Source organism: Phyllobates terribilis, unplaced genomic scaffold (assembly GCF_046119375.1).
Source record: "Phyllobates terribilis strain yellow unplaced genomic scaffold, ASM4611937v1 Scaffold_4__5_contigs__length_816908805, whole genome shotgun sequence".
NCBI classification, from domain to species: domain Eukaryota; kingdom Metazoa; phylum Chordata; class Amphibia; order Anura; family Dendrobatidae; genus Phyllobates; species Phyllobates terribilis.
In genome coordinates, this window is record NW_027362764.1 from 673,991,350 (window position 1) to 674,011,988 (window position 20,639).

At 43.1% G+C, this 20,639-nt stretch overlaps 5 pseudogenes; all 5 read left to right on the top strand.

Annotated features, from left to right (window-relative positions):
- The first annotated feature begins 3,566 nt into the window (after positions 1-3,566).
- LOC141268197 (5S ribosomal RNA) lies at positions 3,567-3,685 on the top strand (annotated as a pseudogene).
- Positions 3,686-4,306: 621 nt separating this feature from the next.
- LOC141268202 (5S ribosomal RNA) lies at positions 4,307-4,426 on the top strand (annotated as a pseudogene).
- A 7,640-nt stretch (positions 4,427-12,066) lies between these two features.
- On the top strand, positions 12,067-12,181 carry LOC141270310 (5S ribosomal RNA; annotated as a pseudogene).
- Positions 12,182-13,846: 1,665 nt separating this feature from the next.
- LOC141268913 (5S ribosomal RNA) lies at positions 13,847-13,966 on the top strand (annotated as a pseudogene).
- A 933-nt stretch (positions 13,967-14,899) lies between these two features.
- LOC141267809 (5S ribosomal RNA) lies at positions 14,900-15,018 on the top strand (annotated as a pseudogene).
- The last annotated feature ends 5,621 nt before the right edge of the window (positions 15,019-20,639 follow it).

Sequence of the window (20,639 nt, forward strand, 5' to 3'; positions counted from 1 at the left end):
TAGAGTTCTTTGATCAAATCCTGCTTTGGAATGAAAACTCTAAGGAAACATAAGAAAATAAAATTAAATATCAAATTCATACAGAAACAGAATTATTTAAATATCTTATACATATATTGGTTGGTTCTAATGTAATTCAAAATATTGCTACTTAAGTTTATATATATGAAGTTCTAATTTATTAATTAATATATATATATATATATATTTTATAAACGTATATATAAATACAATTATATGCAATCTCTACTTAGATAAGTGTAAATATATATATATATATATATATATATATATGAACTATTAGAAACTATGTAACTACAATTTTACTGTATAAGATTATAAATAAATATTGAGACATTGTATTACATTTTGATACAACATTATAATTACAGTTTTTCCTTTGCCACTCCCTAAGCCAAATCTTCTGTCTCTCTCAAATATCTCCAGGAACGCCCTATTTAGGAAAGACATTTTTCTATCCTTCAAAACCTCAGAGAACTGCCTGTTCTTCTGTCCACATTCCATGACGTCACTGTGAGTTGGTCGTCTCACCTGTCTCTGTCCATCAGTTTCAGCCATTTTCCTTTTTAGAGAATCACAGTTCTGACTGAGAATTAACTCAATCTATGGAGAGATGGATCTTTGCACTGGCTGATATGGCTTATAACATATATGAAATCTTCTGCGTATTTGATAGAGTTCACTATGGGAATGACTCAGTCTAGGAGAGTTTGATATTGGCTTTTGGTAAGATTTTACCTTTCCTGGTTTTATAAATTTAGCTGGATTTATATTCTTTTCACGATTCTCATGTTTTCTAACAAAATCCAGCATCTGCGCACATTCAAATAATGAATTTTTTGTGATGCCATAACTTGGGAAACTGAATTTAGGAATTTGAATTTTTGTACAAAAGTTGTTATCATATGTTGTACTTTTCCATTTTTGATGAGAGAATTGTACAACCGTTCAAATATGGACATGAATGTATATGTACATTCCTTCCTACCAATCCTTAGTTTCTGCAGATCTTCTATGTTGGGAAAATCCTTTGTGACACAATAAATCAAATATCTTAATCTGTCCGAATCATTTTCCCATCCATTAGGAGAGTCATTTTCACAGGGCATTAAATGTAAACGTCTGAACAATGTCACAGGAATCCATATTTTAAATAATTGATTCCTCTCCTCATTGGATAAATCAAACTTATCAGAGAAGCTCTCAAATGTCTCTGAATTTCTACAGGCATGGATTTTGACATCATATTTTGGCATGATTTTGTATAATTTCAGCAAATTTTTCCTCATTTTAATTTGGAGTTGAGCCTGGGTAATTCCAGAATTCTCTGATATTTTTAGTGGCTCTTGTACGTCCTTTCCTCCTACGTCACTCACGTCTCCTCCCACATCAGCTAGTATGTCGGTTTCTCGTATGTCAGTCATGTCTCCTCCCATGTCAGGTTTCTGTATGTCCGTCTCTTGGTCAGACCCAAGGTCACCTTCAGTTACAGACACGTGTCTTACTTCTTGTTCATTTTCCACATTACAGTCAGAATCAGTATCACCGTCTGACACTTCTACACTATTTTCCTGCTTAGAAATCTCTAACACAAGACTATGAAAAAAATCTACCAAATGTAGAATATTTCTCAATTTCTGTTTGTCTCTATTTACCAATTTAGAAGTTAACTGTAAATTCTGCAATTCACATTCTTTGTATAAACTGAGCCACAAAACTTCTATGTCATCTCCTACATTAACTTTGAAATTAATATTACTTTGTTTAGCAAAAGAAGAAATTATATCCATATTTTGCTTACCTTAAGATTCCTTGGCTTCTCTTTATCAGCACGTCCTGTCTTCAGTTCGTCTGATTCTTTTCCTGTGTGATTCTGTTCCTTGTTAGTACATCTGCTTCCTGTCTTTCCTCAGTCTGTAGGTCCTTTCTGCTTCCCGTGACAAACTAGTGAATTTACTGACACGTGAACAACAGCTGTTCAGCTCGTCAGGACTCCCCCCTTGTTCACGGAAGAAATTCACTTACTTAATTTAAAAAACAAAAAAACAGGACTGGCTGGCTCACCATTGTAAAATAATACTCTTCCTGTATTATTTTTTTCTACTGAGGACTTCTCAAAGTATCAATAACACGATATTCTTATAAAAAATGTATCTATTTATTCTTGGATTGTCCATTAAAAAGAATCAGATTGCAGCAGGTACATACAATAATTAGTTATAAAGTAATTGTCCATTTGTCCATAATTTGCTTAATTGTTGAGATTCACCCATCTTTCCTTGGATCCTGGCTGGTAAATCATGTCTTTGTCCAGCATGTGTCCAGGCCTACATGTCATCTGCTTCTCAGCATGAAGATTCTGTGTCTTGTGGGGTGGGCAGAGCAAGAGAGCCCCCCCTTTCTGTACCATGGGCTTTTATAGCCAGTCGTATGGACAACTGTTCTACATATGGTAGTGAACCAAAAATACACACACAAATAGCGCATGTCAACTAGACACGATGGCTGAGGCATAGAACTCAGAAAAATGATTATCGATTAACATTCCAAATGAATTTCCATAATTAACCATTTAACAGAGACCGCCTGGGAATGCCAGGTGCTGTAGACCATTTTGATGACGTTTTGCCCTACCGCCCAGCTCGGCTAGCATGGAACGGCGCCTTACCGGACACCGACCTTAAGTAACTTAGATGATGGAAGCCCCAAGGCCTCTGAGCCAGTTGGCAGCTAAGTACGCTACCCCGCCGCCCTTCACGCAGGCCTGACACCGAGCTCCTTGCCACGGCTAAGAGTGCTTATTGACTCCGCAGCTCGCCATGTGGAAATGATGGCGTTAAAAGCACCCGGGGCCGTGAAGGGGCCAGGCTTTCAGCAGGTTCCCAGGGAAGGTTTTGGATGCCGGCCGCCTAGCGAGGGCCAGGAGAAGTAACATGTTTCTCTGCAAAGAAGCTTGTGTAACCAAGCCAGACGGCTGACAAAGAGCTAACCCCAGTGCAAGGAAGGCAAGGAAGGAATTGGGGAGGGGGGGCGTGATTCCTGCTAGGGCCCTGAAATCATAAAACAGGCAGGAGAGTCTGACGCATGGTGACGGAGAGGTTGTAGGGGCAGATAGGGGGTGTTGTCACGTGCTAGCACGTGTGCATGCTGGCTTGTGTGTGAGAGTGCGCTTCCTAGGTGTGGCGCGCTGCAGACAGTCAAAGGGATTGTTCCCTTTCATTAAAAGTTAATCCCCGGCTGCAGGCTATTAGAAAGCAACTAACCGCGCTCTACTCACCCTACCCGGGTCTACCGGTGAGTCTCACCTCTGCTCCCGGCCTGTGGCGTTGGCCGCGAAGCTGACGTTCCGTCGACAGCGCTGCAGCCAATCAGTGAGCTCAGCGGCTCTGAGTGGGGCCTTCTGTCTACAAGACCTTTTAAGGAAGCCAGCAAAAAAATTGAAGAGAAGGGAAAGCACAAAAGGACCTGGTCTTGCTGAGCACTGGAAAGGGCAGCCGGCAGCCAGACTTCAAAGTAGAAAAGCAGCAAGTGAGAGGCTTGTCTCTGCCTATGGCCACACCACCCTGAACACGCCCAATCTCAACTGATCTCAGAAGCTAAGCAGGGTTGGGTCTGGTTAGTACTTAGATAGGAGACCGCCTGGGAATGCCAGGTGCTGTAGGCTTTTGCTTTTTCCTTCCTTCCACCAGCAGGGGGCACTCTCTTCTATGCCTTTTTTCCATTCCCTTTCACAAGTGCACACATTCATTCTCTATTCTTTTTTTCATTTGCTTTCTCTCTTGCGCTATTTCATCTCTGCAAAATACCAGCATCCTTCTGATCACCGTGGGCCTTCAGCATTGTTGCTTCTTTACTTTTAATACTAGGCTCCTTTTCACCAGGACCAGCGTCTCCCGCGTGGCTGGAGGCAACCACCGGTAACCCCAAGCAGAAGACCTTTGCAGGCAACACGACCCTCCCCCCTGAAGAGCAGCTCAAAGTCACTGGCAACCATCTCACCCTCTTCCTTCATTCACCCCTGGACGTCTCGCTCCGCCACCAAGTTACGGGTCCAGCTTGCTCTTTCTGTCACATTACCGCGATGAACGGTTTAGCCTGCAGGAGACCCTGCGCCGAGCCATTTTTGAAGACACCTGATGCGGCGGGTGAATCACTGCTAAACAAACCACACCTGTAGGGATGGCACAGCCTTTGCATGGACCCTTCGGAGCCCGCCCCATCACGGCCAGATTGCTCGCCACCAAGCGATCCTGAGAAAGGCTGGCCGGGCGATGGATCGAGCAGCGTCTACTGGCCATACCACCTTGGATACGCCTGATCTCGTCTGATCTCGGAAGCAAAGCAGGGCTGGGCTCGGACAGTACTTGGATGGGATTCCTACTGGGAACACCGGGTGCTGTAGACCATTTTGATGACGTTTTGCCCTACTGCCCAGCTCGGCTAGCATGGAACGGCGCCTTGCCGGACACCAACCTTAAGTAACTTAGATGATGGAAGCCACAAGGCCTCTGAGCCAGTTGGCAGCTAAGTACGCAACCACGCAGGCCTGACACCGAGCTCCTTGCCACGGCTAGGAGTGCTTATTGACTCCGCAGCTCGCCGTGTGGAAATGATGGTGTTAAAAGCACCCAGGGCCGTGAAGGGGCCAGGCTTACAGCAGGTGCCCAGGGAAGGTTTTGGATGCCGGCCGCAAAGCGAGGGCCAGCAGAAGTAACATGTTTCTCTGCAAAGAAGCTTGTGTAACCAAGCCAGACGGCTGACAAAGAGCTAACCTCAGTGCAAGAAAGGCAAGGAAGGGGCGGAAGGAATTGGGGAGGGGGGGGGTGAATCCTGCTAGGGCCCTGAAATCATAAAACAGGCAGGAGAGTCTGACGCATGGTGACGGAGAGGTTGTAGGGGCAGATAGGGGGTGTTGTCATGTGCGAGCACGTGTGCATGCTGGCTTATGTGTGAGAGTGCGCTTCCTAGGTGTGGCGCGCTGCAGACAGTCAAAGGGATTATTCCCTTTCATTAAAAGTTAATCCCCGGCTGCAGCCTATTAGAAAGCATCTAACCGCGCTCTACTCACCCTACCCGGGTCTACCGGTGAGTCTCGCCTCTGCTCCCGGCCTGTGGCATTGGCCGTGAAGCTGACGTTCCATCGACAGCGCTGCAGCCGAACAGTGAGCTCAGCGGCTCTGAGTGGGGCGTTGTGTCTACAAGACCTTTTAAGGAAGCCAGCAAAAAAATTGAAGAGAAGGGAAAGCACAAAAGGACCTGGTCTTGCTGAGCACTGGAAAGGGCAGCCGGCAGCCAGACTTCAAAGTAGGAAAGCAGCAAATGAGAAGCTTGTCTCTGCCTACGGCCACACCACCCTGAACACGCTCAATCTCATCTGATCTCAGAAGCTAAGCAGGGTCAGGCCTGGTTTGTACTTGGCTGGTAGACTGTAGAATAATTCTATTCCTGTATTATTTTTTTCTACTGAGGACTTCTCAAAGTATCAATATCACGATATTCTTATAAAAAAATATATCTATTTATTCTTGGATTGTCCATTAAAAAGAATCAGATTGCAGCAGGTACATACAATAATTAGTGATAAAGAAATTGTCCATTTGTCCATAATTAGCTTAATTGTTGAGATTCACCCATCTTTCCTTGGATCCTGGCTGGTAAATCATGTCTTTGTCCAGCATGTGTCCAGGCCTACATGTCATCTGCTTCTCAGCATGAAGATTCTGTGTCTTGTGGGGTGGGCAGAGCAAGAGAGCCCCCCCCTTTCTGTACCATGGGCTTTTATAGCCAGTCGTATGGACACCTGTTCTACATATGGTAGTGAACCAAAAATACACACACAAATAGCGCATGTCAACTAGACACGATGGCTGAGGCATAGAACTCAGAAAAATGATTATCGATTAACATTCCAAATGAATTTCCATAATTAACCATTTAACATTTCCCTCTTTTTTGAGAATAAAAGGACTTTAACTGAAAATTCTCAAAAGAAGATACATTCAGCAATCATTTTTTATTTCCTCCTTCCTTGGCAATATCATTAAATTTCCATAATAATAATAATAGTAATAATAGTATCAATATCGGATTATTGCTATATAATGATGTGAATTCATGTTATGGGAAGCCGTGACTAATATTCATTTAATATGTATAATTATACTTCCCTATATCTAAATTGAAGCAATCGCGGGTTCAATCGTCATCATCTGATGTCATCGGGTCGTCGTCTCGTCTTCTTCTTGGTTCTTTTATAACACAGTCTTTAGATGAAAACTCCTTTGAAATAAATTACAGCATGTAGATATTGTACAGTCCATAATTGTGTTCATTATTGTTCAGTCCATAAACTGTACTCTTTATTAGAAAGATCATATGTGTCAGTTGATAAGAAAACAAAGTCCATGGATGAAATGTAGCTTTAATATCTGTGCAGTGTCACCTGGACTTACGTTGGATCGTCTTTGGAATCTTCCGTGTGTCCGCACTGGTCTCGTGTCACTTTTGGAACAGATGTGACGTCTTTGGTCAGTAAAGCAAGGGTTAACTTGACACTTTCCTGCTTTATATAGCACCATAAACAGTACTCAGTCCTTTATATACAGGACACATATGCCAGGTATTACCTGTTCACCAGCTTTCATTGAAGCGTTGCAGGTGATAAGAAACCACTGGAACGTGATGAAACTTGAACACAACACAGTACATATAGGATCATCGTCCTCTGCCGTCCTGGTGATCAGTGGTGTGAATTGTATTGTATGTAATGGACACAGTCTATTATAACACTCAGCATTCACACCTGCTACCTTCTGAGACGTCCGGATGTCAGTTGCTTCTTCTTGTAACTTTTGAGAATCTCTTTGATTTATAAAAATTAAAAGTCTTTATTAAGATAGAATTCATAATTGCGATGTCTTGATTGAAGTCTTCATTCCCTAATCTGATACCAAATCTGGCAGTTTTTCCAAACCTATAATATCACAGCGTACCATAGCAATCAGTAATATCCATCTAATTATTATCAAAATATTAAAATAAATTATGTTTGGAATAATAAACAATAATAGATAATAATTCATTATCAATCAAGTTCTCCATATGATAGAACATTTTTATGTCATAGGTGTAATTACCTTTTCCAACCCATAGGTGTCAGTGTATTTTGAAAAAACAAGTTTTTATATCTTTATTAAACCAATAATATCAAAGAATGTATACTCCTGAACCAAAATGAATAAATATATGAATGTATGAATGAATGAATGAATGAATGAATAAATGAATGAATGAATTGTTGTGTTTACTCAGAAAATGTAAACATTTTTTTCCTTAGCAATATATATTTAATGAAGCAATACTCTTGTATTAGACATTACTTTATTAAATATTAATGTGTTTTCTCAATTGAGATATTGAACTCAAATAAAATCAAATGAGAATTAAAAAATGAAAATGAAAAAATAGAAAAATAAGAAGTATAATGTAAGAATAAAATTTTAAAAATGAAAAATAAAATTAAGAGTAAAAATAAGAATAAAAATAAAAATAAGGCCTTTCAATTTTAATGACAAATGCAGAGTAATTATATTCTCCATAAAAAATACCCTTATATCTCCATTATCTGGATGATTTCATATTTGTCATAACCTTGTACCACCAAAAAATATTAAATTATGCAACTTTGCATGTAATACCCTTCTTAATTATACCATAGTACCTTATTATTATTTCTTCTTTATTAAAATGTGTGGAAAATAAGTATTGATCAAAAGTGATTATGTAATCAGGATCAAAAACACATTTTCCCCCTTAATACCAAAAATATTATTTTATAAAATGTATGTATATATCAGAACCAAATTAAAAATAATTATTCTTCTAGAAATATTGTGCATAAATTTCATATCGATGAGTAGCATAGATTTGACTAAAGAGAGGTGTGTACCTATTTAGGTAACCATTAAAAATAATATTATAGTTATTCAAGAATATTATCATGTGGAAAATTATTCTAAATATAAATTTGCTTTGTAAACCATTTTGATGTGTGGTTGCCCTTATCCACTATTAGTTAAATCAAGAAATAATAATTATTAAAGAAATATAGAAATATATATATGTAGATAATACCTAATTATGTATTATAATTTCCTCAGAATTAAATATATTTTTGTACCTTCATATAAAGAAACATTTTTTTTTTCAAACATACAAACATACGAGGCCTCTGTCACATCAATCACACTTAGCAGCTGCTGATTTACTCATCTGTCACCTTCACTCTGACATTCACAGATCTGTTCAACTCAAACATTCCACATATGAAGTTTTAGATATATATATATATATATATTTAACCCAAAATTGTTGTATCCCAATTTATTAATGCGCATTGCCATATCAATTGAATATCTTTATATTTCTTTGAATATTCCCCAAGTACATATTATATAATATGAGAGTAAGTCACTGGAATTTCAGACACTTGAAAAAACTCTTGTCTTAGATTCTTTTTTCACTGGCTGCCCGGTCTTAAGTTACATCAGTTGAAAATAGAATGAATGGGATCCTATACTATTAGCTCAAAGTTCAAAGGCCGCAGCTGTCACACGTCATGCTGTAAAGCTACTTTAATTTGCACGAACACTTCTTGCACAGAAAATATTAGCAACACAAAAGAATTAATAAGTATTACATATATATTATAGTTCAACTAGATATATTGTTATTATTTTAAAATGTTATACACATAAAATCATGCAATTTTTTCACTTCCTGTGTGAATAAAGAAATAAATCCATTTTAGAGTTCTTTGATCAAATCCTGCTTTGGAATGAAAACTCTAAGGAAATATAAGAAAATAAAATTAAATATCAAATTCATACAGAAACAGAATTATTTAAATATCTTATACATATATTTATTGGTTCTAATGTAATTCAAAATATTGCTACTTAAATTTATATATATGAAGTTCTAATTTATTAATTAATATATATATATATTTTATAAACGTATATATAAATACAATTATACGCAATCTCTACTTAGACAAGTGTATATAGATATATATATATATATATGTACTATTAGAAACTATGTAACTACAATTTTACTGTATAAGATTATAAATAAATATTGAGACATTGTATTACATTTTGATACAACATTATAATTGCAGTTTTTCCTTAGCTACTCCCTAAACCAAATCTTCTGTCTCTCTCAAATATCCCCAGGAACGCCCTATTTAGGAAAGACATTTTTCTATCCTTCAAAACCTCAGAGAACTGCCTGTTCTTCTGTCCACATTCCATGACGTCACTGTGAGTTGGTCGTCTCACCTGTCTCTGTCCATCAGTTTCAGCCATTTTCCTTTTTAGAGAATCACAGTTCTGACTGAGAATTAACTCATTCTGTGGAGAGATGGATCTTTGCACTGGCTGATATGGCTTATAACATATATGAAATCTTCTGCGTATTTGATAGAGTTCACTATGGGGATGACTCAGTCTAGGAGAGTTTGATATTGGATTTTGGTAAGATTTTACCTTTCCTGGTTTTATAAATTTAGCTTGATTTATTTTCTTTTCACGATTCTCATGTTTTCTAACAAAATCCAGCATCTGCGCACATTCAAATAATGAATTTTTTTGTGATGCCATAACTTGGGAAACTGAATTTAGGAATTTGAATTTTTGTACAAAGTTGTTATCATATGTTGTACTTTTCCATTTTTGATGAGAGCTTTGTACAACCGTTCAAATATGGACATGAATGTATATGTACATTCCTTCCTACCAATCCTTAGTTTCTGCAGATCTTCTATGTTGGGAAAATCCTTTGTGACACAATAAATCAAATATCTTAATCTGTCCGAATCATTTTCCCATCCATTAGGAGAGTCATTTTCACAGGGCATTAAATGTAAACGTCTGGACAATGTCACAGGAATCCATATTTTAAATAATTGATTCCTCTCCTCATTGGATAAATCAAACTTATCAGAGAAGCTCTCAAATGTCTCTGAATTTCTACAGGCATGGATTTTGACATCATATTTTGGCATGATTTTGTATAATTTCAGCAAATTTTTCCTCATTTTAATTTGGCATTGTGCCTGGGTAATTCCAGAATTCTCTGATATTTTTAGTGGCTCTTGTACGTCCGTTCCTCCTACGTCACTCACGTCTCCTCCCACATCACCTAGTATGTCGGTTTCTCGTATGTCAGTCATGTCTCCTCCCATGTCAGGTTTCTGTATGTCCGTCTCTTGGTCAGACCCAAGGTCACCTTCAGTTACAGACACGTGTCTTACTTCTTGTTCATTTTCCACATTACAGTCAGAATCAGTATCACCGTCTGACACTTCTACACTATTTTCCTGCTTAGAAATCTCTAACACAAGACTATGAAAAAAATCTACCAAATGTAGAATATTTCTCAATTTCTGTTTGTCTCTATTTACCAATTTAGAAGTTAACTGTAAATTCTGCAATTCACATTCTTTGTATAAACTGAGCCACAAAACTTCTATGTCATCTCCTACATTAACTTTGAAATTAATATTACTTTGTTTAGCAAAAGAAGAAATTATATCCATATTTTGCTTACCTTAAGATTCCTTGGCTTCTCTTTATCAGCACGTCCTGTCTTCAGTTCGTCTGATTCTTTTCCTGTGTGATTCTGTTCCTTGTTAGTACCTCTGCTTCCTGTCTTTCCTCAGTCTGTAGGTCCTTTCTGCTTCTCGTGACAAACTAGTGAATTTAATGACACGTGAACAACAGCTGTTCAGCTCGTCAGGACTCCCCCCTTGTTCACGGAAGAAATTCACTTACTTAATTTAAAAAACAAAAAAACAGGACTGGCTGGCTCACCATTGTAAAATAATACTCTTCCTGTATTATTTTTTTCTACTGAGTACTTCTCAAAGTATCAATATCACGATATTTTTATAAAAAAAATGTACCTATTTATTCTTGGATTGTCCATTAAAAAGAATCAGATTGCAGCAGGTACATACAATAATTAGTTATAAAGTAATTGTCCATTTGTCCATAATTACCTTAATTGTTGAGATTCACCCATCTTTCCTTGGATCCTGGCTGGTAAATCATGTCTTTGTCCAGCATGTTTCCAGGCCTACATGTCATCTGCTTCTCAGCATGAAGATTCTGTGTCTTGTGGGGTGGGCAGAGCAAGAGAGCCCCCCCTTTCTGTACCATGGGCTTTTATAGCCAGTCGCATGGACACCTGTTCTACATATGGTAGTGAACCAAAAATACACACACAAATAGCGCATGTCAACTAGACACGATGGCTGAGGCATAGAACTCAGAAAAATGATTATCGATTAACATTCCAAATGAATTTCCATAATTAACCATTTAACAGAGACCGCCTGGGAATGCCAGGTGCTGTAGGCTTTTGCTTTTTCCTTCCTTCCACCAGCAGGGGGCACTCTCTTTTATGCCTTTTTTCCATTCCCTTTCACAAGTGCCACATTCATTCTCTTTTCTTTTTTCATTTGCTTTCTATCTTGCGCTATTTCATCTCTGCAAAATACCAGCATCCTTCTGATCACCGTGGGCCTCCAGCATTGTTGCTTATTTACTTTTAATACTAGGCTCCTTTTCACCAGGACCAGCGTCTCCCGGGTGGCTGGAGGCAACCACCGGTAACCCCAATCAGAAGACCTTTGCAGGCAACACGACCCTCCCCCCTGAAGAGCAGCTCAAAGTCACTGGCAACCATCTCACCCTCTTCCTTCATTCACCCCTGGACGTCTCGCTCCGCCCCCAAGTTACGGGTCCAGCTTGCTCTTTCTGTCACATTACCGCGATGAAGGGTTTAGCCTGCAGGAGACCCTGCGCCGAGCCATTTTTGAAGACACCTGATGCGGCGGGTGAATCACTGCTAAACAAACCACACCAGTAGGGACGGCACAGCCTTTGCATGGACCCTTCGGAGCCCGCCCCGTCACGGCCAGATTGCTCGCCATCAAGCGATTCTGAGAAAGGCTGGCCGGGCGATGGATCGAGCAGCGTCTACTGGCCATACCATCTTGGATACGCCCGATCTCGTCTGATCTCGGAAGCAAAGCAGGGCTGGGCTCAGACCTGAATGGGAGACCACCTGGGAAGACCGGGTGCTGTAGACCGTTTTGATGACCTTTTGCCCTACTGCCCAGCTCGGCTAGCATGGAACGGCGCCTTGCCGGACACCGACCTTAAGTAACTTAGATGATGGAAGCCCCAAGGCCTCTGAGCCAGTTGGCAGCTAAGTACGCTACCCCGCCGCCCTTCACGCAGGCCTGACACCGAGCTCCTTACCACGGCTAGGAGTGCTTATTGACTCCGCAGCTCGCCGTGTGGAAATGATGGCGTTAAAAGCACCCGGGGCCGTGAAGGGGCCAGACTTTCAGCAGGTGCCCAGGGAAGGTTTTGGATGCCGGCCGCCTAGCGAGGGCCAGCAGAAATAACATGTTTCTCTGCAAAGAAGCTTGTGTAACCAAGCCAGACGGCAGCCAAAGAGCTAACCTCAGTGCAAGGAAGGCAAGGAAGGTAAGGAAGGTGCGGAAGGAATTGGGGAGGGGGGGGTGATTCCTGCTAGGGCCCTGAAATCATAAAACAGGCAGGAGAGTCTGACACATGGTGACGGAGAGGTTGTAGGGGCAGATAGGGGGTGTTTTCACGTGCGAGCACGTGTGCATGCTGGCTTGTGTGTGAGAGTGCGCTTCCTAGGTGTGGCGCGCTGCAGACAGTCAAAGGGATTGTTCCCTTTCATTAAAAGTTAATCCCTGACTGCAGGCTATTAGAAAGCAACTAAAGGCACTCTACTCACGCTACCCGGGTCTACCGGTGAGTCTCGCCTCTGCTCCCGGCCTGTGGCATTGGCCGTGAAGCTGACGTTCCGTCGACAGCGCTGCAGCCGATCAGTGAGCTCAGCGGCTCTGAGTGGGGCGTTGTGTCTACAAGACCTTTTTAAGGAAGCCAGCAAAAAAATTGAAGAGAAGGGAAAGCACAAAAGGACCTGGTCTTGCTGAGCACTGGAAAGGGCAGCCGGCAGCCAGACTTCAAAGTAGATAAGCAGCAAGTGAGAGGCTTGTCTCTGCCCGATCTTGTCGGATTTCAGAAGCTAAGCAGGGTCAGGCCTGGCTAGTACTTGGATGGGAGACCACTTGGGAATACCAGGTCCTGTAGGCTTTTGCTTTTTCCTTCCTTCCACCAGCAGGGGGCACTCTCTTCTATGCCTTTTTTCCATTCCCTTTCACAAGTGCACACATTCATTCTCTTTTCTTTTTTCATTTGCTTTCTCTCTTGCGCTATTTCATTTCTGCAAAATACCAGCATCCTTCTGATCACCGTGGGCCTCCAGCATTGTTGCTTATTTACTTTTAATACTAGGCTCCTTTTCACCAGGACCAGCGTCTCTCGCGTGGCTGGAGGCAACCACCGGTAACCCCAAGCAGAAGACCTTTGCAGGCAACACGACCCTCCCCCCTGAAGAGCAGCTCAAAGTCATTTGCAACCATCTCACCCTCTTCCTTCATTCACCCCTGGACGTCTCGCTCCGTCCCCAAGTTACGGGTCCAGCTTGCTCTTTCTGTCACATTACCGCGATGAAGGGTTTAGCCTGCAGGAGACCCTGCGCCGAGCCATTTTTGAAGACACCTGATGCGGCGGGTGAATCACTGCTAAATAAACCACACCTGTAGGGACGGCACAGCCTTTGCATGGACCCTTCGGAGCCCGCCCCGTCACGGCCAGATTGCTCGCCACCAAGCGATCCTGAGAAAGGCTGGCCGGGTGATGGATCGAGCAGCGTCTACTGGCCATACCACCATGGATACGCCTGATCTCGTCTGATCTCGGAAGCAAAGCAGGGCTGGGCTTGTACAGTACTTGGATGGGTTAACTCCTGGGAACACCGGGTGCTGTAGACCATTTTGATGACGTTTTGCCCTACTGCCCAGCTCGGCTAGCATGGAACGGCGCCTTGCCGGACACCGACCTTAAGTAACTTAGTTGATGGAAGCCCCAAGGCCTCTGAGCCAGTTGGCAGCTAAGTACGCTACCCCGCCGCCTTTACGCAGGCCTGACACCGAGCTCCTTGCCACGGCTAGGAGTGCTTATTGACTCCGCAGCTCGCCGTGTGGAAATGATGGTGTTAAAAGCACCCGGGGCCGTGAAGGGGCCAGGCTTTCAGCAGGTGCCCAGGGAAGGTTTTGGATGCCGGCTGCCTAGCGAGGGCCAGCAGAAGTAACATGTTTCTCTGCAAAGAAGCTTGTGTAACCAAGCCAGACGGCTGCCAAAGAGCTAACCTCAGTGTAAGGAAGGTGCGGAAGGAATTGGGGAGTGGGTGGGGTGATTCCTGCTAGGGCCCTAAAATCATAAAACAGGCAGGAGAGTCTGACGCATGGTGACGGAGAGGTTGTAGGGGCAGATAGGGGGTGTTGTCACGTGCGAGCACGTGTGCATGCTGGCTTGTGTGTGAGCGTGCGCTTCCTAGGTGTGGCGCGCTGCAGACAGTCAAAGGGATTGTTACCTTTCATTAAAAGTTAATCCCCGGCTGAAGCCTATTAGAAAGCAACTAACTGCGCTCTACTCACCCTACCCGGGTCTACCGGTGAGTCTCGCCTCTGCTCCCGGCCTGTGGCATTGGCCGTGAAGCTGACGTTCCGTCGACAGCGCTGCAGCCGATCAGTGAGCTCAGCGGCTCTGAGTGGGGCGTTGTGTCTACACGACTTTTAAGGAAGCCAGCAAAAAAATTGAAGAGAAGGGAAAGCACAAAAGGACCTGGTCTTGCTGAGCAATGGAAAGGGCAGCCGGCAGCCAGACATCAAAGTATAAAAGCAGCAAGTGAGAGGCTTGTCTCCGCCTACTGCCACACCACCCTGAACACGCCTGATCTTGTCTGATCTCAGAAGCTAAGCAGGGTCAGGCCTGGTTAGTACTTGGATGGGAGACTGCCTGGGAATACCATGTGCTGTAGGCTTTTGCTTTTTCCTTCCTTCCACCAGCAGGGGGCACTCTCTTCTATGCCTTTTTTCCATTCCCTTTCACAAGTGCACACATTCATTCTCTTTTCTTTTTTTCATTTGCTTTCTCTCTTGCGCTATTTCATCTCTGCAAAATACCAGCATCCTTCTGATCACCGTGGGCCTCCAGCATTGTTGCTTATTTACTTTTAATACTAGGCTCCTTTTCACCAGGACCAGCGTCTCCCGCGTGGCTGGAGGCAACCACCGGTATCCCCAAGCAGAAGACCTTTGCAGGCAACACGACCCTCCCTCCTGAAGAGCAGCTCAAAGTCACTGGCAAACATCTCACCCTCTTCCTTCATTCACCCCTGGACGTCTCGCTCCGCCCCCAAGTTACGGGTCCAGCTTGCTCTTTCTGTCACATTACCGCGATGAAGGGTTTAGCCTGCAGGAGACCCTGCGCCGAGACATTTTTGAAGACACCTGATGCGGCGGGTGAATCACTGCTAAACAAACCACACCTGTAGGGATGGCACAGCCTTTGCAGGGACCCTTCAGAGCCCGCCCCGTCACGGCCAGATTGCTCGCCACCAAGCGTGTTACAACTCTCCTGTTAGGTTTTTTTTTGTTTGCTGGTCACATGACCATTTTGCCTATTTAATCCGGCTCCGCCCTCCTGGCTTTGCTGGAATTCATTTGTATTTACTACTGTTGAGCTAGCTTGTTGCTCTGTTGCCGTTCTCTGTTAGTTTTGCTAGGTCTTCTGACCCCTATGCCTTTTTGTTGTGTGTTTGTCTTTGACTGCTACTATTTCTGCTAGGAGGTGTCCAACTTTTCCCAGTCCCTAGATCTTGTAGGGATCCCTCCCTCACATCTATAGGTCTGCGTTTAGACTAGCCGAGGACTTTAGCGGGTCTGATCGCAGGATCAGGTTCCCCGTTACATCACAGGGATCTAGTTTAGTTCTATTGTAGGGATAGATCTCCTTTCTTTCCATAGTCTCTGTAGCAGATCATAACAGTAATTCCAGCCATAAAAAAAAAAAAAAAAAAAATTTCTCTAAGGAAAGACCTCCAGTTTTCCATCATGGTCTCGGTGCAAGATTTGGCTCAACGCTTGCAGGGACTCTCTCTGGAGGTGACCAAGCTCCAACAACACGTGAGTAGCTGTTCTGGAGCGCATTTTGTGGAACCTAAGGTACGTCTGCCTGATCTATTTTTTGGCAAACAACAAGATTTTTTTTCTTTTAAAAATGCTTGTCTATTATATTTTCGTTTGAGACCCGGATCCTCTGGTGATGAATCACAGCGCATAGGGATCATAATGTCACTTTTGCGCAAAGATCCTCAGGGATGGGCCTTCTCTCTCCAACCTAGTGATCCGTGCTTTAGATCAGTGGATAGTTTTTTTTCTGCTTTGGGTTTGTTGTACGATGATCCTGATCGTGTCTCATCTGCTGAGTCTCAATTAAGACGTTTCAGGCAGGGATCAGGTAATGTGGAAAAATATTGTTCTCACTTCCGTCGGTGGTCTGCCCAGGTGGGGTGGAATGATTCTGCTTTGAAAAGCTTGTTTCTTGCAGGGCTATGTGAAAGGGTAAAGGATTTACTGATTGCTTATCCCACACCTGGAAACTTGCAGGAGGCAATGCAATTAGCTATACGGGTGGACAGGAGACTGCGTGAAAGGGTTAATGAGAGCAAATCCTCTGCTATGTCAGCTTCGAGTCCTGAGAGGTTCTGTGCTGACAATGGAGAGCCGATGGAAATTGGGGCGATGGCACCCCACTCTCAGGAAAAAGACCGCCGACTTTCTGAAGGCTTGTGTTTCTATTGCGGAAATTCTGGTCATTTTATTAAGAGCTGTGTGCTTCGTAAGAAGAAAGAAAAAAAAATGGTCAGTCATGCTCGTATTGCCTGTTTAAATTCTAAGGGAGTATTCCTATCTGCCACTACTGCTGCTCTGGATGAATTAATTGAATTTCGGGTATTTGTGGATTATGGATCTACTCTGAATGTGATTGATGGGGGATTCTTGGAAAAACTTAGATTAGAACCTAAAACTTTGTCATCCCCTATTGCTGTGGTTTCTGTCGATGGCTCTCCCTTGAAGAGTGTTACTCACAAGGTCTGTCAACTTCCCCTCACTATTAATGGTATTCATCAAGAGAATTTGGATTTGGTGGCATTGGATAATTTGCCTTCTCCAGTAATATTGGGGTTACCCTGGTTAAAATTGCACAATCCTGTACTGGATTGGTCTACCAATGAAATTAAGTCCTGGAGCCCTAAGTGTTATGACAAGTGTTGTAACGGGCGCATTGCTGCTGTGGATAGAGGGGAATTGCCTGTACCTATTCAGGATTTTTGGAGAGTTTTTTCTGAGGAGGAGTCGCAGGTTTTGCCTCCCCATAGAGACTATGATTGTACCATTGAATTTGTCCCTGGCGCGACTCTTCCTAAGAGTCGTTTATTTAATCTTACTATTCCTGAAAGAAAGGCTTTGGAAGAATACATACAGACAAGCTTGGCCGCCGGTCACATTAGGCCTTCCAAGTCTCCTGTGGCTGTTGGATTTTTTTTTGTAAAAAAAAAAGATGGCGGTTTACGTCCTTGTCTGGACTTTCGTGAGATTAATAAAATTACTGTACGCAATCCTTACCCACTGCCATTGATTCCTGATTTATTTAACCAGTTAGTGGGGGCCAAGTGGTTCTCTAAAATTGATCTCCGGGGGGCATACAATTTGTTGCGCATGAAGGAGGGTGATGAATGGAAGACTGCTTTTAACACTCCTGTGGGTCATTTTGAGAATCTGTTTATGCCTTTTAGTCTCACCAATGCTCCAGCATTTTTTCAGAATCTTATTAATGATATCCTTAGACCTTTAATCGGCAAAAATGTGGTTGTGTATTTGGATGACATTTTGATTTATTCGCCGGATCTGGAGTCTCATTGGCGGAGCGTACGTGAGGTATTACAGTTATTAATGGACAATTTGCTTTTTGATAAGCTGGAGAAATGTGAGTTCGCTGTACAGAGAATTAGTTTTTTGGGCTACATTATCTCCAGTGAAGGTTTTGAGATGGACCCGGTTAAAGTTCAAGCTGTGCAGGAATGGCCTAGGCCTATTGGTTTGAAATCGATACAGAGGTTTTTGGGTTTCGCCAATTATTACAGAAAATTCATAAAAAAATTTTCTATTATTGTCAAACCGCTGACCGATCTCACCAGGAAAGGTGCTAATGCGGTTCAGTGGACTTCTGAGGCCATTGAAGCTTTTGTGTTTCTAAAGGAGAGGTTCACCTCTGCTCCCATCCTTATGCAGCCTGATGTGACTAAGCCGTTTTTGGTTGAGGTTGATGCTTCTTCGGTGGGGGTTGGTGCGGTGTTGTCTCAGGAAAACAAGGATGGAGTACATCCCTGTGCCTTTTTTTCAAAAAAATTTTCCGAGACTGAACCTAATTACGATATTGGTAATCGGGAATTGCTGGCGATTAAACTCGCATTTGAACACTGGCGTCATCTCTTGGAAGGTGCTGAATTTCCCATTTAGGTTTTCACTGATCATAAAAATCTGATCTACCTTGATGCTGCCAAGCGCTTGAATGCCCGTCAGGCTAGGTGGGCACTTTTTTTCTCGCGGTTTAATTTTTCCGTTACTTACATCCTGGGTACCAAGAATGTTAAAGCGGATGCTTTGTCTCGCAGCTTTTCTCCCATGGTCGGTGTTGAGGAGGAAGAGGAGACCATTTTACAAGAAGGTGTTGTGATTGCTGCTTTGGACTCCGTTTTGGAGGATGAGATTCTTAAAGCACAGGAGAATGCCCCATCTAACACTCCCCATGGGAGGTTGTTTGTGCCTAGGACCTTTAGGAGAGATTTGTTTGTTGAGTGTCATGAGTCTCGGTTGGCAGGTCATCCAGGAATTTCTGAGACCAAGAGACTTGTGGGTCGCAGTTTTTGGTGGCCTGGATGGCAGAAGGAAGTCATTAAGTGGGTGCGCCAATGTACTGTGTGTGCAAGATCCAAGTCTTCGCATGCTCCTGCTGCGGGGTTGCTTTGCCCTCTGGAGGTTCCTAGTGCACCTTGGACACATCTGGCTATGGACTTTATTACTGACCTTCCTCCCTCTGAAGGTTTCACGGTCATCTGGGTGGTCGTGGACCGTTTTAGCAAGATGTGTCACTTGGTTCCCTTCATCAAACTGCCTTGCGCTAAGACACTCGCTAAGGCCTTTGTCAAGGAGATTGTCAGACTACATGGTGTTCCTACTGACATTGTTTCTGATAGGGGACCTCAGTTCATGGCTCGTTTTTGGCGTGCCTTTTGTGACAGGTTGGGAGTTCATTTGTCGTTTTCATCCGGATATCATCCTGAGTCTAATGGCCAGACAGAAAGGAAGAACCAGGATGTTGAGCAGTTCTTGCGTTGTTTTGTGGCAGACAATCAAGAGGGGTGGTCTGAGTTTCTGCCACTTGCTGAATTTGCTCTTAACAACCATACATCCTCTTCTGCTGGGTATTCGCCTTTTTTTTGTTGTTCTGGGAGACATCCGTCTTTTGGGTCATTTTCCAAATTGGTTTCGGCTGTGCCTGAGGAGGAGAGTTTTTCCGGTGATTTGGAGAGAGTTTGGACGGATGTGCGTGGTAATCTTCAGGAGGCTAACAAAAAATCTAAGAGGTACTTTGATAGGAAACGGCAAGAGGTTTTGTTTGCGGTTGGTGACATGGTTTGGTTGTCCTCTAAGAATCTGCGATTGAGGATTCCTTCTAAAAAATTGGGTCCCAAGTTCGTAGGGCCCTTTAAGGTACTTCAGATAGTTAACCAATCTGCTGTTAGGCTGGAGGTTCCTACGTCCTGGAGGATTAATCCGGTGTTTCATGTTTCTCTGTTGAAAAAAGCTGATGTGTCGGATGGTGACGCCTCTGCCACTGTTCCTCCGGTGGTGGAGGACGGGGAATATGAAATTTCCCGCATCCTAAATTCTAGACGGTATAGAGGGAGTTTGCAGTATCTCGTCGCTTGGAAGGGTTTCGGACCTGAGGATAACTCATGGGTGAGAGCGGATTATGTTTCTGCCCCCAGACTTGTCCGAGCGTTTCACAGGAGGTTTCCTGGTAAGCCTGGGCCTAGGGGATCCGGAGAATTCTCTTAGAAGCGGGGGTACTGTTACAACTCTCCTGTTAGGTTTTTTTTAGTTTGCTGGTCACATGACAATTTTGCCTATTTAATCCGGCTCCGCCCTCCTGGCTTTGCTGGACTTCATTTGTATTTACTACTGTTGAGCTAGCTTGTTGCTCTGTTGCCGTTCTCTGTTAGTTTTGCTAGGTCTTCTGACCCCTATGCCTTTTTGTTGTGTGTTTGTCTTTGACTGCTACTATTTCTGCTAGGAGGTGTCCAACTTTTCCCAGTCCCTAGATCTTGTAGGGATCCCTCCCTCACATCTATAGGTCGGCGTTCAGACTAGCCGAGGACTTTAGCGGGTCTGATCGCAGGATCAGGTTCCCCGTTACATCGTAGGGATCTAGTTTAGTTCTATTGTAGGGATAGATCTCCTTTCTTTCCATACTCTCTGTAGCAGATCATAACAAAGCGATCCTGAGAAAGGCTGGCCGGGCGATGGATCAAGCAGC